The following is a 15,558-nucleotide window of genomic DNA, read 5'->3' on the forward strand; positions in this document are numbered from 1 at the left end:
TTCTGATGACATCAAAATTAGGGATTTTCTTTCACTTTCAGTGACAACAGTAATCAGGACAAATAAACAGGCTGTACCCCCCCTCCCCCCCACAAGGGATTTCCGATCTTCTAGAACAGGTGTCTCCAAACTATGGTCCAGGGCCGAATATGGCTCCTTGCTACCTTTATCTGGCCCTTGGGGCCCTATTCCTCCCACTAACACTAATGATGGGGCACTATTCCCCCCACTGACACCAATGATGGGGCACTATTCCCCCCACTGACACCAATGATGGGGCACTATTCCTCCCACTGACACCAATGATGGGGCACTATTCCTCCCACTGACACCAATGACGGGACACTATTCCTCCCACTGACACATATGACGGGGCACTATTCCTCCCACTGACACCAATGACGGGGCACTATTCTTCCCACTGACACCAATGACGGGACACTATTCCTCCCACTGACACCAATGACGGGGCACTATTCCTCCCACTGACACCAATGACGGCGCACTATTCTTCCCACTGACACCAATGATGGGGCACTATTCCTCCCACTGACACCAATGATGGGGCACTATTCCTCCCACTGACACCAATGATGGGGCACTATTCCTCCACTGACACCAATGATGGGGCACAATTCCTCCCACTGACACCAATGATGGGGCACTATTCTTCACCCCCATCATTACACAGGACCCCCTTCCACAATAGAGTCCTACCATCCAATCCAGTGCCATTGTAGCCACATTGCAGAGGGCGGGAGGCTGGGCGGGTCTTGAAGGAGATGGACTTTTGCTCCCTTCTGAATGCTGCCCACCCTGAATTAAAGCCAACCAAAACTCCCGGACACCGAGAGACGCCATGCCGAGCCCGGCACCCAACGCCGAGAGACGCCACGCCGAGCCCGGCACCCAACGCCGAGAGACGCCACGCCGAGCCCGGCATCCAACGCAGAGAGACGCCACGCTGAGCCCGGCACCCAACGCCGAGAGACGCCACGCCGAGCCCGGAACCCAACGCCGAGAGACGCCATGCCGAGTCCGGCACCCAACGCCGAGAGACGCCACGCCGAGCCCGGCACCCAACGCCGAGAGACGCCACGCCGAGCCCGGCACCCAATGCCAAGAGACGCCACACCAAGCCCGGTACCCAACGCAGAGAGATGCCACACCGAGCCCGGCACCCAACGCAGAGAGACGCCACGCCGAGCCCGGCACCTAATGCCGAGAAATGCCACGCAATGCCCGGCACCCAATGCCAAGCAACGCCACGCCGAGCCTGGCACCCAACGCAGAGAGACGCCACGCCGAGCCCCGCACCCAATGCCGAGAGACGCCACGCCAAGCCCGGCACCCAACGCCGAGAGACGCCACGCCGAGCCCGGCACCCAATGCCAAGAGACGCCACGCCAAGCCCGGCACCCAACGCAGAGAGATGCCACGCCGAGCCCGGCACCCAACGCAGAGAGACACCACGCCGAGCCCGGCACCTAATGCCGAGAAATGCCACGCAATGCCCGGCACCCAATGCCAAGCAACGCCACGCCGAGCCCGGCACCCAACGCAGAGAGACGCCACGCCGAGCCCCGCACCCAATGCCGAGAGACGCCACGCCAAGCCCGGCACCCAACGCAGAGAGACTCCACGCCGAGCCCGGTACCCAACGCAGAGAGACTCCACGCCGAGCCCGGTACCCAACGCAGAGAGACTCCACGCCGAGCCTGGCACCCAATGCCGAGAGACTCCACGCCGAGCCCGGCACCCAACGCAGAGAGACTCCACGCCGAGCCCGGCACCCAACGCAGAGAGATGCCACGCCGAGCCCGGCACCCAATGCCAAGCAACGTCACGCCGAGCCCGGTTGGGGAACATCATCCTAAACCCCTCATCCTCCCATGTACTTCTCATCATGTTCATGAACAGGCAGGGCCATTATTTTGGCATCTTGTGAACCTCAATGCCTCTGAACCGTCCGACCTTCAAAATACAAAATAAAAAAGCCAAAGCTGGCCCGGCGTAATCTGCATTTCATCCCTCACAGGGAGGAACACAGACAGTCCACGGATGGTTAACGAGGAATTTCTGTAATGAACCATCCCAGCCCCGCCATAAACTACCTTTCATTTTACATCGGGCCGATCAGCAATAAATTCTCCGGGATGAAACATCTAATTGCCTGAAAATCCAATACTCGCCCGTCAGGCCACAACTGGGCAGAGATCCGTATTGATCTGTTCTCTTCCATCTCGGCGGACATTGAGAAATAGCGATTAAAGCCGGGAACATTACTTGTGGATTAGAAATTCTGCTTATAAATAAATAAAAACAAAAATAAACAAATTAAATAGCATAAATAAGATAAATGTAATAAAATAAATACATATAATAGAGAGAAAAAATTTGCATAAATAAAATAAAATAAATGTAATAAATAAATGTAATAAATAAGACAAATAAAATAACAAATAAAATACATGTAATAAATACATATAACATGGGGAAAAAATAGTATAAATAAAAGTAAAAAATTAACTAAAATACATGCAAAAAATAAAATAAATACATATAGCACAGAAGAAAATAGCAAAATAAAAGAAATAAATGTAACAAATACAATAAATAAAATAACATAAATAAAATACATACAATAAATAAAATAAATACATATAACACATCAGTGGTTCATATAGTGAACTCGGTGCAGTTATTCCCCCTGAGGTCATCTCAGAGGACAAGGGGGCGCTCTTTACGTCTGGAGGAAAAGAAATGTCATCTCCAAACATGGAAAGGTTTCTTCACAGTAAGAGCTGAGAATGTGGAATAGACTCCCTCCAGAGTTGGTTGTGGCCAGCTCAGTGGATTGCTGTAGGAAAGTCCTGGATTCTTTCTTGGATACACAGAATATAACTGGATATAACATTTATAGGGAACGTTGATCCAGGGAATATCCAATTGCCTCTCGGGGGATCAGGAAGGAATGTTTCCCCTGCAGGAGCAGATTGGATCGTGCTTTGCTGGGTTTTTTTGCCTTCCTCTGGATCAGCTGTGGGTATAGGGTTATAACTTTTTTTTTTTTAATGGTTGAACTGGATGGACTTTTGTCTTTTTTCAGCCAGACTAACTATGTAACACAGGAAAAACAATAGCATAAATAAAATAAATAAATGTAATAAAGAAAATAAACAAATAAAATAACAAAAAAATACATGCAATAAATAAAATAAATACATATAACACAGAAAAAAAATAGCATAGTTACATAGTTAGTCTGGCTGAAAAAAGACAAAAGTCCATCCAGTTCAACCAAAGAAATAAAGTTACAATCCTCCACCCACAGTTGATCCAGAGGAAGGCAAAAAATCCAGCAAAGCATGATTGCACCTGCTGGGAAAAAAATTCCTTTCTGATCCCCCGAGAGGCAATCGGATATTCCCTGGATCACCTTCCCCTATAAATGTTATATCCAGTTATATATATACAGTGGAGCAAAAAAGTATTCAGTCGCCACCAATTGTGCAAGTTCTCCCACTTACAAAGATGAGAGAGGCCTGTAATTGGCATCATAGGGAGACCTCAACTATGAGAGACAAAATGAGAAAACAAATCCAGACAATCACATTGGCTGATCTGGAAAGAATTTATTTGCAAATTATGGTGGAAAATAAGTATTTGGTGAATATGAAAAGTTCATGTCAATACTTTGTTATATATCCTTTGTTGGCAATGACAGAGGTCAGACGTTTCCTGGAAGTCCTCACAAGGTTGGCACACACTGTTGCTGGTATGTTGGCCCATCCTCCATGCAGATCTCCTCCTCCATGCAGATCTCCTCTAGAGCAGTGATGTTTTGGGGCTGTCGCTGGGCAACACAGACTTTCAACTCCCTCCAAAGGTTTTCTATGGGGTTGAGATCTGGAGACTGGCTAGGCCACTCCAGGACCTTGAAATGCTTCTTACGAAGCCACTCCTTCGTTGCCCGGGTGGTATGTTTGGGATCATTGTCATGTTGGAAGACCCAGCCATGTTTCATCTTCAATGCCCTTGCTGATGGAAGGAGGTTTGCACTCAAAATCTCACAATACATGGCCCCATTCATTCTGTCCTGTACATGGATCAGTCGTCCTGGTCCCTATGCGGAGAAACAGCCCCAAAGCATGATGTTGCCACCCCCATGCTTCACAGTAGGTATGGTGTTCTTTGGATGCAACTCAGCATTCTCTCTCCTCCAAACACGACGAGTTGTGTTTCTACCAAACAGTTCTATTTTGGTTTCATCTGACCATATGACATTCTCCCAATCCTCTTCTGGATCATCCAAATGCTCTCTAGCAAACCTCAGACGGGCCCCGACATGTACTGGCTTAAGCAGGGGGACACGTCTGGCACTGCAGGATCTGAGTCCCTGGCGGCGTAGTGTGTTACTGATGGTAGCCTTTGTTATGTTGGTCCCAGCTCTCTGCAGGTCATTCACTAGGTCCCCCCGTGTATTCCTGGGATTTTTGCTCACCGTTCTTGTGATCATTTTGACCCCACGGGGTGAGATCTTGCGTGGAGCCCCAGATGGAGGGAGATTATCAGTGGTCTTGTATGTCTTCCATTTTCTAATTATTGCTCCCACAGTTGATTTGTTCACACCAAGCTGCTTGCCTATTGCAGATTCAGTCTTCCCAGCCTGGTGCAGGTCTACAATTTTGTTTCTGGTGTCCTTCGACAGCTCTTTGGTCTTCACCATAGTGGAGTTTGGAGTGTGACTGTTTGAGGTTGTGGACAGGTGTCTTTTATACTGATAACAAGTTCAAACAGGTGCCATTGATACAGGTAATGAGTGCAGGACAGAGGAGCCTCTTAACCACTTGCCGACCGGCCGTTGTATATAAACGGCCGGACGGTGGCACTGCAGGGTCGGGTGGCCGTCAATAAACGGCCTCCCCGCACCCTGCTTGTGCACGCTCCCTGGGAGCGCGCAGCACTGCGATCCGGTGCCCGCTGTGTCCTCCGGACACAGTGAAACACCGATCGTCGGACGGGACCTCTGTACGAGGTCCCGATCATGTGATCACTGATTGGCCAATCAGTGATCACATGCAAAGTAGTAAGCAAGATGTCACTTGTGACATCATTGCTTACTACGTGTGAAATCTGTGAATGATCACAGAGGTCACATGGTACAAGGCTATTCACAAAAGCCTTGTACCATGTGACAGGATGTGACCAATCACAGCTCACTCAGTTCTTCTCAATGAGTGCATGAATGCACACAGAGAGAAAGAGAAATGATTGCTTTTACATCCTATATGGGTGTAAAAGCAATCAGTGTAAAAAAAAAAAAAAAATCTTCATCACCCCTCACAAGTAGTACAGTGTCACCATGGTGACACTGTACTGCTAGGGTGACAGTATGTAAAAAATAAAAATAAAAATAAAAAATAATAATATAAAAAAATAAAATAAAAATGTAAAAAAAAATGTTTAAAAATTATAATTTTTGCTTATAAACTAATTTGGATTTTTTTTTTTTTTACTAAAAAGATAATGGAATAAATTTTGGCTAAGATTTATGATGAAATATTATTTATTTGCAAAATTTTATTAAAAAAACACTTTTTTAAAAAATTTTCGGACATTTCATTTACATAGCAAAAAAAATACAAATCCCAGTGGTGAATAAATACCACCAAAATAAAGCTTTATCTATCTCAAAAAAATGGTAAAAAATTCATTTGGGTACAGTGTTGCATGACCGCGCAATTGTCATTCAAAGTGTGATAGCGCTTAAAGCTGAAAATTGCCCTGGTCAGGAAGGGGGTAAAAGTGTCCGGTCTGGAAGTGGTTAAAGAAGAAGGTCCAGGTCTGTGAGAGCCAGAAATCTTGCTTGTTTGTAGGTGACCAAATACTTATTTTCCACCATAATTTGCAAATAAATTCTTTCCAGATCAGCCAATGTGATTGTCTGGATTTGTTTTCTCATTTTGTCTCTCATAGTTGAGGTCTCCCTATGATGCCAATTACAGGCCTCTCTCATCTTTGTAAGTGGGAGAACTTGCACCATTGGTGGGGACTAAATACTTTTTTGCCCCACTGTAAATAAGTAAATGTTATTTTATTAATTTATTTTATTTATTACATAAATAAAATACATGCAATAAACAAAATAAATACATATAATAAAGAAAATAAATAGATACAATAAATAAAGAGAATAAATGACATGAAATAAAACAAGTGTAAATGTGGTCATTCTGCCATCAGGTGATATCTGTAGTTGCTTTCTGGATTTGACTGAACATGGGTTCTGACTCTGCAGCTACGCCCAGCTGTTGACTGCTGGGCCAATGAGCTGAGCTTCAGTGCTGAACATGGTGCGGCATCAAGTTCAGAACCCATGTTTAGTCAAACCCAGTTTCTGCTGCATGTACACAAGGGGCGGGGATGCTCATGACATCACTGACCTAATATGGTCACATGACACTTACCTTTACCCAGTATGACCATTTTATTGACCTATTATGGCCACATCATTGACTTAACATGGCCACATGTCCAAAATAGGTCAATGACGTTAGTCCAATATGACCATATTAGGTCAATGATGTCATGAGCAGCCCCACCCCTTTGTGTACGTGAAGCAATAGGTGGAAAATCCCCCACCCACAGCTCATTGGCCCGCCACCGACAGCTGCCTTCTGGGTTAACCTGAACAAGGGTTCCATAACTGGAGCTGTTGGTGCCAATGGGTGCTAAGCCAATGAGCCAACTTCTGGACTCCAAGTTCGGAACCCATGTTTAGTCAAACCCAGTGGGGGATTTTCTGCTGCATGTACACAAGGGGCGGGGATGCTCATGACATCATTGACCTAATATGGTCACATGACACTTACCTTTACCCAGTATGACCATTTTATTGTCCTATTATGGCCACATCATTGACTTAACATGGCCACATGTCCAAAATAGGTCAATGACGTTAGTCCAATATGACCATATTAGGTCAATGATGTCATGAGCAGCCCCACCCCTTTGTGTACGTGAAGCAATAGGTGGAAAATCCCCCATCCACAGCTCATTGGTCCGCCACCGACAGCTGCCTTCTGGGTCTTGCCTGAACAAGGGTTCCATAACTGGAGTTGTCGGTGCCAATGGGTGCTAACCAATGAGTCGAGCTTCAGGACTCCCAAGTTCGGAACCCATGTTTAGCCAAACCCAGTGAGGAATTTTCTGCTGCATGTACACAAGGGGCGCGGATGCTCATGACATCATTGACCTAATATGGTCACATGACACTTAACCTTTACCCAGTATGACCATTTTATTGTCCTACTATGGCCACGTCATTGACTTAACATGGCCACATGTCCAAAATAGGTCAATGACGTTAGTCCAATATGGCCATATTAGGTCAATGCTGTCATGAGCAGCCCCACCCCTTTGTGTACGTGAAGTGATAGGTGGAAAATCCCCCACCCACAGTTTTTTGGCTCGCTACCGACAGCTGCCTTCTGGGTCTTGCCTGAACAAGGGTTCCATAACTGGAGTTGTCAGTGCCAATGGGTGCTAAGCCAATGAGCCAACTTCTGGACTCCAAATTCATAACCCATGTTTAGTCAAACCCAGTGGGGGATTTTCTGCTGCATGTACACAAGGGGCGGGGATGCTCATGACATCATCGACTTAATATGGTCACATCATTGATTTAACATGGCCACATGTCCAAAATAGGTCAATGATGTCATGAGCAGCCCCACCCCTTTGTGTATGTGAAGCAATAGGTAGAAAATCCCCCACCCACAGCTCATTGGCCCGCCACCGACAGCTGCCTTCTGGGTCTTGCCTGAACAAGGGATCCATAACTGGAGTTGTCGGTGCCAATGGGTGCTAAGCCAATGAGCCAACTTCTGGACTCCAAGTTCGGAACCCATGTTTAGCCAAACCCAGTGGGGGATTTTCTGCTGCATGTACACAAGGGGCGGGGATGCTCATGACATCATTGACTTAATATGGTCACATGGTAATTACATTTACCCAGTATGACCATTTTATTGTCCTACTATGGCCACGTCATTGACTTAACATGGCCACATGTCCAAAATAGGTCAATGACATTAGTCCAATATGTATGACCATTTTATTGACCTATTATGGCCACATGTCCAAAATAGGTCAATGATATCATGAGCAGCCCCACCCCTTTGTGTATGTGAAGCCATAGGTGGAAAATCCCCCACCCACAGCTCATTGGCCCACCACCGACAGCTGTCTTCTGGGTTAACCTGAACAAGGGTTCCATAACTGGAGCTGTCGGTGTCGATGGGTGCTAAGCCAATGAGTCGAGCTTCAGGACTTCAAGTTCGGAACCCATGTTTAGTCAAACCCACAAGGTTCCAAATCCACAAGGTTCCATGGGTTCCAAACCCAGAGCCACACCCAATTAAGTGCTGGAGTATTTTTTTTTTTTTTTTGGAAAATTGGAGGCCATCCTAGAGAAGAGTTAGAGAGCTCCTGTCCAGGTTTCGCCGTCAGGACAGGAAGTGAGAGGAAATCTCTCCAACATGGACACAGACACAAACGTGAAGAACAGGATGAACTTGTGACGTTTTTATTGCTCTACGACTTTTCTCTTGTATGGGAATCACAAGGAACAGAAAGTGAAGAAAAAGCTCCGCAACGGGGCCACAGATAGAGCTCCAAACCCAAATTTAACTCCTCCCCCACACGATCCAAAACTAAACTGTAGCCATCTTGAAATGCTGTGCGATACAACTGGACTGTTTTTCATGATATAGGGAATCCCCGTGTTCATTTTATTTTACAATTTCTGCTCCTTGTCTGAGTCGTTCGGCTCCAGGGTGGTAATGCCGACATTAGCCTGGTGGGGGCGGGATTCTGAAAAGCATGCTCCGCCCATGAATACCCACTGTAATTAAAAAATGGGGGCGTGTCAGTGACCACAGTGTTCTATCTCATGGGAGCTTTGACACACAGTGGTCACAGGCACCTCCCCCCTTTTTACCCCCATCTTGATTTAACTGTCAACAGAGGAATCTCCACCAAATCCTTGGAATTCTCTGATAATAAAATACATTTCACAACAAAACACAAGAATTTACATTTACTGGGTTGGAAACATTTAGGGGATCATTTTGACAATGCAATTATTATTATTATTATAGGAAAGGTCATAACTGTAACAGCATTAAACTCCAGCCAAAAACGACAAGATAAAATGAACACTCCATGTGTGGCGATATTGGGGGTTGGTCTACTGATCTCCAGAGCTTCATTTGCTGAAAAATATCCAAGGAAAACTAATAAAAAAAACACAAGATTGGATGTTGGAAAATTTCCCGGCGCCTTTAGCCAATGGCTGCCACCGACTCTGAATCCAGAGATCACCCCTGCAGTCCTTCTCAGCCACAAGATGTCCTCGGTCTGATGGCCGGCATCATACAACCGCCTTCCCTTCAGCCCAGGTCATCCCGGACGATCCTCCAACCAGTGACTGGAGAGTGAAAGGAGAAGCAGCATGGCGATGAGCTCATCTCTCTGCTCTCTTCTCCTAACAGTATGCACATGAACCGACTGGCCTCTTGCGCTGCTGCTTCCGCTCGCAGTCCAGCCCTGCCGTACGGGGACTGCAAGGGGCTGACACCAGGTCCCATTCAGGGACCAGCCTATACAAAGTGCAATTATTGTTGTGCTGATGGTTACAGAGTGGCATTATTTTTTGTGTTGTTGTTTATATCTGCCTGGAGTTCAGCTTTAAGGGATTCGCCGCCTTTTCTCCGGGGCAGGACAGTGAGATGGACCTTTCGGTTCTTGTGGAAAGTCTGAACAGATTGTTTATATAGATGAATGGTGACAGATAGGAATACAAAATGACACAATGTATCCGGTCCAGTCTGTCAGTACATCAACACAGCAATCTTTGTTTTTCTGAGTCCCCCCTGTACCATAGTTTGTTACCCGATGATTATGCTAGAAAGTCTGTTGTTAATGAGTTTCCTCTATAGAGCCAAGTGGTGCATAAAAAAATGGCAGTTAGCCAGTTGGGATAAACCATTTACCACTGATAGGGGTGCTTACAACCATCAGCTTTATTCATGTATGCTATATCTTTATCCCAAAAGGAAATCAATTATTGCTGTAACTGCTGAAGTGTTGGCTGGAGTCAGGCTTCACATTCGTTGTCACCAACGCAAAGTCCATCTCCTTGACCATCCAACACCACTTTCTCCACCTATTGACAATGCTGCTGACCAGGGTGGGCTACACTGCCCCTCCATAGATGCAGTGACGTGATGAAGAGGACTGGTAGTACTAAGCAACACCTTTGTCTCCTACAAATGTCGTCTCCAGACTGCGGCCCACAGGATGGATGTAGCCCTCTGCTTCCCTTTATACTTGTCTTGCTCTTGGGGCACCATGCTATCCACTGACACCAATGATGGGACACCATGCTATCCACTGACACCAATGACTGGGCACTATTCCTCCCACTGATAACAATGATGGGGCGCTATTCCCCCCACTGACACCAATGATGGGGCGCTATTCCTCCCACTGACACCAATGATGCGGCGCTATTCCTCCCACTGACACCAATGATGGGGCGCTATTCCTCCCAGACACCAATGACGGGGCACTAGTCCTCCCACTGATACCAATGACGGGGCACTATTCCTCCCACTGACACCAATGACGGGGCACTATTCCTCCCACTGATACCAATGACGGGGCACTATTCCTCCCACTGATACCAATGACGGGGCACTATTCCTCCCACTGACACCAATGACGGGGCACTATTCCTCCCACTGACACCAATGACGGGGCACTATTCCTCCCACTGATACCAATGACGGGGCACTATTCCCCCCACTGACACTAATGACGGGGAGCTATTCCTCCCACTGACACCAATGATGGGGCGCTATTCCTCCCACTGACACCAATGATGGGACACTATTCCTCCCACTGACACGAATGACGGGGCACTATTCCCCCCACTGACACCAATGATGGGGAGCTATTCCTCCCACTGACACCAATGATGGGGCGCTATTCCTCCCACTGACACGAATGACGGGACACTATTCCTCTCACTGACACCAATGACGGGGCACTATTCCTCCCACTGACACCATTGATGGGGCACTATTCCTCCCACTGATACCAATGATGGGGCACTATTCCTCCCACTGAGACCAATGATGGGACACTACTCCCACTGACACCAATGATGGGGCACTATTCCTCCCACTGACACCAATGATGGGGCACTATTCCTCCCACTGACACCAATGATGGGGCACTATTCCTCCCACTGACACCAATGATGGGACACTATTCCTTCCACTGACACCAATGATGGGACACTATTCCTCCCACCATTACCAATGATGGGGCACTATTCCTCTCGCTGACACCAATGATGGGGCACTACTCCTCCCGCTGACACCAATGATGGGGCACTACTCCTCCCGCTGACACCAATGATGGGGCACTATTCCTCCCGCTGACACCAATGATGGGGCACTACTCCTTCCGCTGACACCAATGATGGGGCACTATTCCTCCCACTGACACCAATGATGGGGCACTATTCCTCCCACTGACACCAATGATGGGACACTATTCCTCCCACTGACACCAATGATGGGGCACTACTCCTTCCCCTGACACTAATGATGGGGCACTACTCCTCCCACTGACACTAATGATGGGGCACTACTCCCACTGACACCAATGATGGGGCACTATTCCTCCCACTGATACCAATGATGGGGCACTATTCCTCCCACTGACACCAAGGATGGGGCACTATTCCTTCCACTGACACCAATGATGGGGCACTATTCCTCCCCACCATGATAGGTCACTATTCCTCCCACTGACACCAATGATGGGGAACTATTCCTCCCACTGACACCAATGACGGGGCATTATTCCTCTTATTGACCACAGGTGCTATGCTTTTTGTTTTTGCTCCCACTGACCACCAAATTTAGTGCATTTTCTTCTCTCACTGGCCACAGTCCAGCCCCACTAAAGCCTGAAGGACAATAAACTGGCCCTTTGTTTGGAAAGATCTGTTTTAAATCCTTATGCTCCTGAAGTGCCTCAGGCCCTGCTGATAGTGGACACACCCGGAAGGGTTGGAGAGCAGCAGCACCTATATCTCTGGAACTGATGGAAGAATTTTACTAACCACCAACCAAGAGGTAAATATTTCGCTTTCTTTTTGCAGGTTATCTGTTAATCATCTGTAACACAATAGGTTAGTTGAAAGCAGGTGGCCCATAAGATCGCAGCCTTTGGTCTTCATGCCAAGTTCTGCCATATTCCAATGCGTTTTTGTACCCGGATTTGTGTAACGGCGAGGGTCTTATCTACAAGTCTGTGAAGGTTCTCCTTCATCGAGGTCATGGGGGAGGGCGTAGGTCACATTTACCTGGTCTTGTTCGGTAACGTTGAAGACATTTTGTAGATCGTCCAAGCCACTTCTTTGGATCCAACCCACGTCAGGAGACTCCCCCAACATTCACAACCCCACCGAGAGCACTGACACCTTCATTCAGTCAACATGGAAGGACAGAAGTTATTGTCCAAGGTTGGGAGGTGTGAAAGCTAGTTGTAGTTTTATTATCCCATCCCAAAGGAAAGCTTCACTGGCGTTAGTCCTTTGATGTAGATGGCTGGTGGTGCACACAAGTAACTTGGTATCTGGAGTGCAAGGTACTGAGCAACACAAAGACCTGGACATTGAGGAGATGATGCAACTTCTTAGCAAGTAAACAGCCAAACAGGAGGACAAATTCTACAGGTCAAGACTTTTCATACTCCTTATGGAGAAAAGACAACCTCCTGAGGTTCAAGTTCTGGACGGAGGCTCAGCTTCTGTGAAAAAGGCCATCTATGTCAAACAGGAGCAACCTTTACTGGATAGGGGTGGAGGCCTTCGATACCCTCTGTCTTCCACATATAATGCCAATTTACCATCTCTACTGTCAGGACCAAGATCTGAACCTGGGACCTCTGCTGTGTCTGGCAGTAATTCTCCTTATTGAACTACCTGAGATGCTGGATAGCTCCTTTCTGACCCTTTAGACCAGTGGTCTCCAAATTGTGGCCCTGGGGCTAGATGTGGCCCTTTGCTTGCCTCTATCCGGACCTTGAGGCACTATTTTATCCACAACTGACAAGTGCTGGGGCACCATTCCTCCCGCTGACACCAATGATTGGACACTATTCCTTCCACAAACACTAATGATGTCAACAACGGGGCATTATTTACTCCCACTAATACCAGGTCGTTTTTTACTCCCACTGACCAGAGTCTGGCCCCTGTAAAGTCTGAAGGTAAAAAAACTGGCCCTGTCTTTAGAAAGTTTGGAGACACCTGCTTTAGCCAATCTTGCCTTGTACCTTGTTTTTGGTCATCCTTGAACTCTTTACTCCTCCCATGAACTTCCTACTTAAGCCACGTCTCTGCAGTTCCTGTTTTCCAGATTATTATGCTCTCTCCAGCCAATATCTCACTTTTGTCTCTCCTGCTGCCGTCTTCATCTTTGATACCCTTCGTTACCGACTTTTTGCTTCTTCCTTAACTACGCTTCTGCTTGATCCCAACCTGTGACTACTTGTTACCTTCCTTTGGCTCGTTTACTGACTACGCTTCCCCTTGATCCCAACCTGTGACTACTTGTTACCTTCCTTTGGCTCGTTTACTGACTACGCTTCCCCTTGATCCCAACCTGTGACTACTTGTTACCTTCCTTTGGCTCGTTTACTGACTACGCTTCTGCTTGATCCCAACCTGCGACTACTTGTTACCGACCTTTGGCTCGTTTACAGACTACGCTTCTGCTTGATCCCAACCTGCGACTACTTGTTACCGTCCTGTGGCTCGTTTACAGACTAAGCTTCCGCTTGATCCCAACCTGCGACTACTTGTTACCGTCCTTTGGCTCGTTTACTGACTACGCTTCCCCTTGATCCCAACCTGTGACTACTTGTTACCTTCCTTTGGCTCGTTTACTGACTACGCTTCCCCTTGATCCCAACCTGTGACTACTTGTTACCTTCCTTTGGCTCGTTTACTGACGACGCTTCTGCTTGATCCCAACCTGCGACTACTTGTTACCGACCTTTGGCTCGTTTACTGACTACGCTTCTGCTTGATCCCAACCTGTGACTACTTGTTACCGTCCTGTGGCTTGTTTACAGACTAAGCTTCCGCTTGATCCCAACCTGTGACTACTTGTTACCTTCCTTTGGCTCGTTTACTGACTACGCTTCCGCTTGATCCCAACCTGCGACTACTTGTTACCGTCCTGTGACTCGTTTACAGACTAAGCTTCCGCTTGATCCCAACCTGCGACTACTTGTTACCGTCCTTTGGCTCGTTTACTGACTACGCTTCCGCTTGATCCCAACCTGCGACTACTTGTTACCGTCCTTTGGCTCATTTACTGACTACGCTTCCGCTTGATCCCAACCTGCGACTACTTGTTACCGACCTTTGGCTCGTTTACTGACTACGCTTCCGCTTGATCCCAACCTGCGACTACTTGTTACCGACCTTTGGCTCGTTTACTGACTACGCTTCCGCCTGATCCCAACCTGCGACTACTTGTTACCGACCTTTGGCTCGTTTACTGACTACGCTTTTGCCTGATCCCAACCTGCGACTACTTGTAACCGACCTTTGGCTCGTTTACTGACGACGCTTCCGCTTGATCCCAACCTGCGACTACTTGTTACCGACCTTTGGCTCGTTTACTGACTACGCTTCCGCTTGATCCCAACCTGTGACTACTTGTTACCATCCTTTGACTTGTTCACTGACTACGCTTCCGCTTGATCCCAACCTGTGACTACTTGTTACCGTCCTTTTGATTTGTTTACTGACTACGCTTCTGCGTGATCCCAACCCGTTATATTTTCTACTGTACCTGGGTTTGCTCACCTCCTGGTCGGGCGACCCTGACCTGGTACTAACACGCAGCAAAACCCATTTCCACCATCAGGAGCTCTGGTGGTTAGTACTTAGACCCTGCACCTTCGGGTGAGCTCCGTCAGGGTGTCCTGCTTGTATAATTGTCCTGCTGATCAGTGGGAGCCTCTCTACTATTAAAGCTATTGGACTCCGAGCCTGACTCCTGACCGTGACATCTAATGTGGCTTTTTGATAACAATACGCACCTTCAGCCAAGTAAATCAAAGTATTACATGGATGAAGCCTTCCTGACCTCCAAGGCTGGAACTATGTAAGTATAGCATGGTGGTTCCACCATTTTCACACCTCCAATCCGGTCCTTGGACAATAACCTTTGCCTTTGCGTGCCACCTCTGTGGATATAAATGCTGGGCTATGTTCCTGACCCTGATTCGAACTAAAGAGGTGGTTGGGGGAAGCTACAAAAGGTCAACATTACAACACAGGTCCAACTGAATGTGACTACTACTAGATAATACACAGCCATTAAAGCCCAAGCCCTTGCCGTAGGGCTGCACCCCCAAAGTAAACCTGCTTTGCCCCGTCCCCCTAGACACAAACGAGCA

The sequence above is a fragment of the Staurois parvus genome, unplaced genomic scaffold, assembly GCF_062004578.1.
Source record: "Staurois parvus isolate SC_StPar_1 unplaced genomic scaffold, SC_StPar_1.0 ptg002227l, whole genome shotgun sequence".
Classification (NCBI taxonomy): domain Eukaryota; kingdom Metazoa; phylum Chordata; class Amphibia; order Anura; family Ranidae; genus Staurois; species Staurois parvus.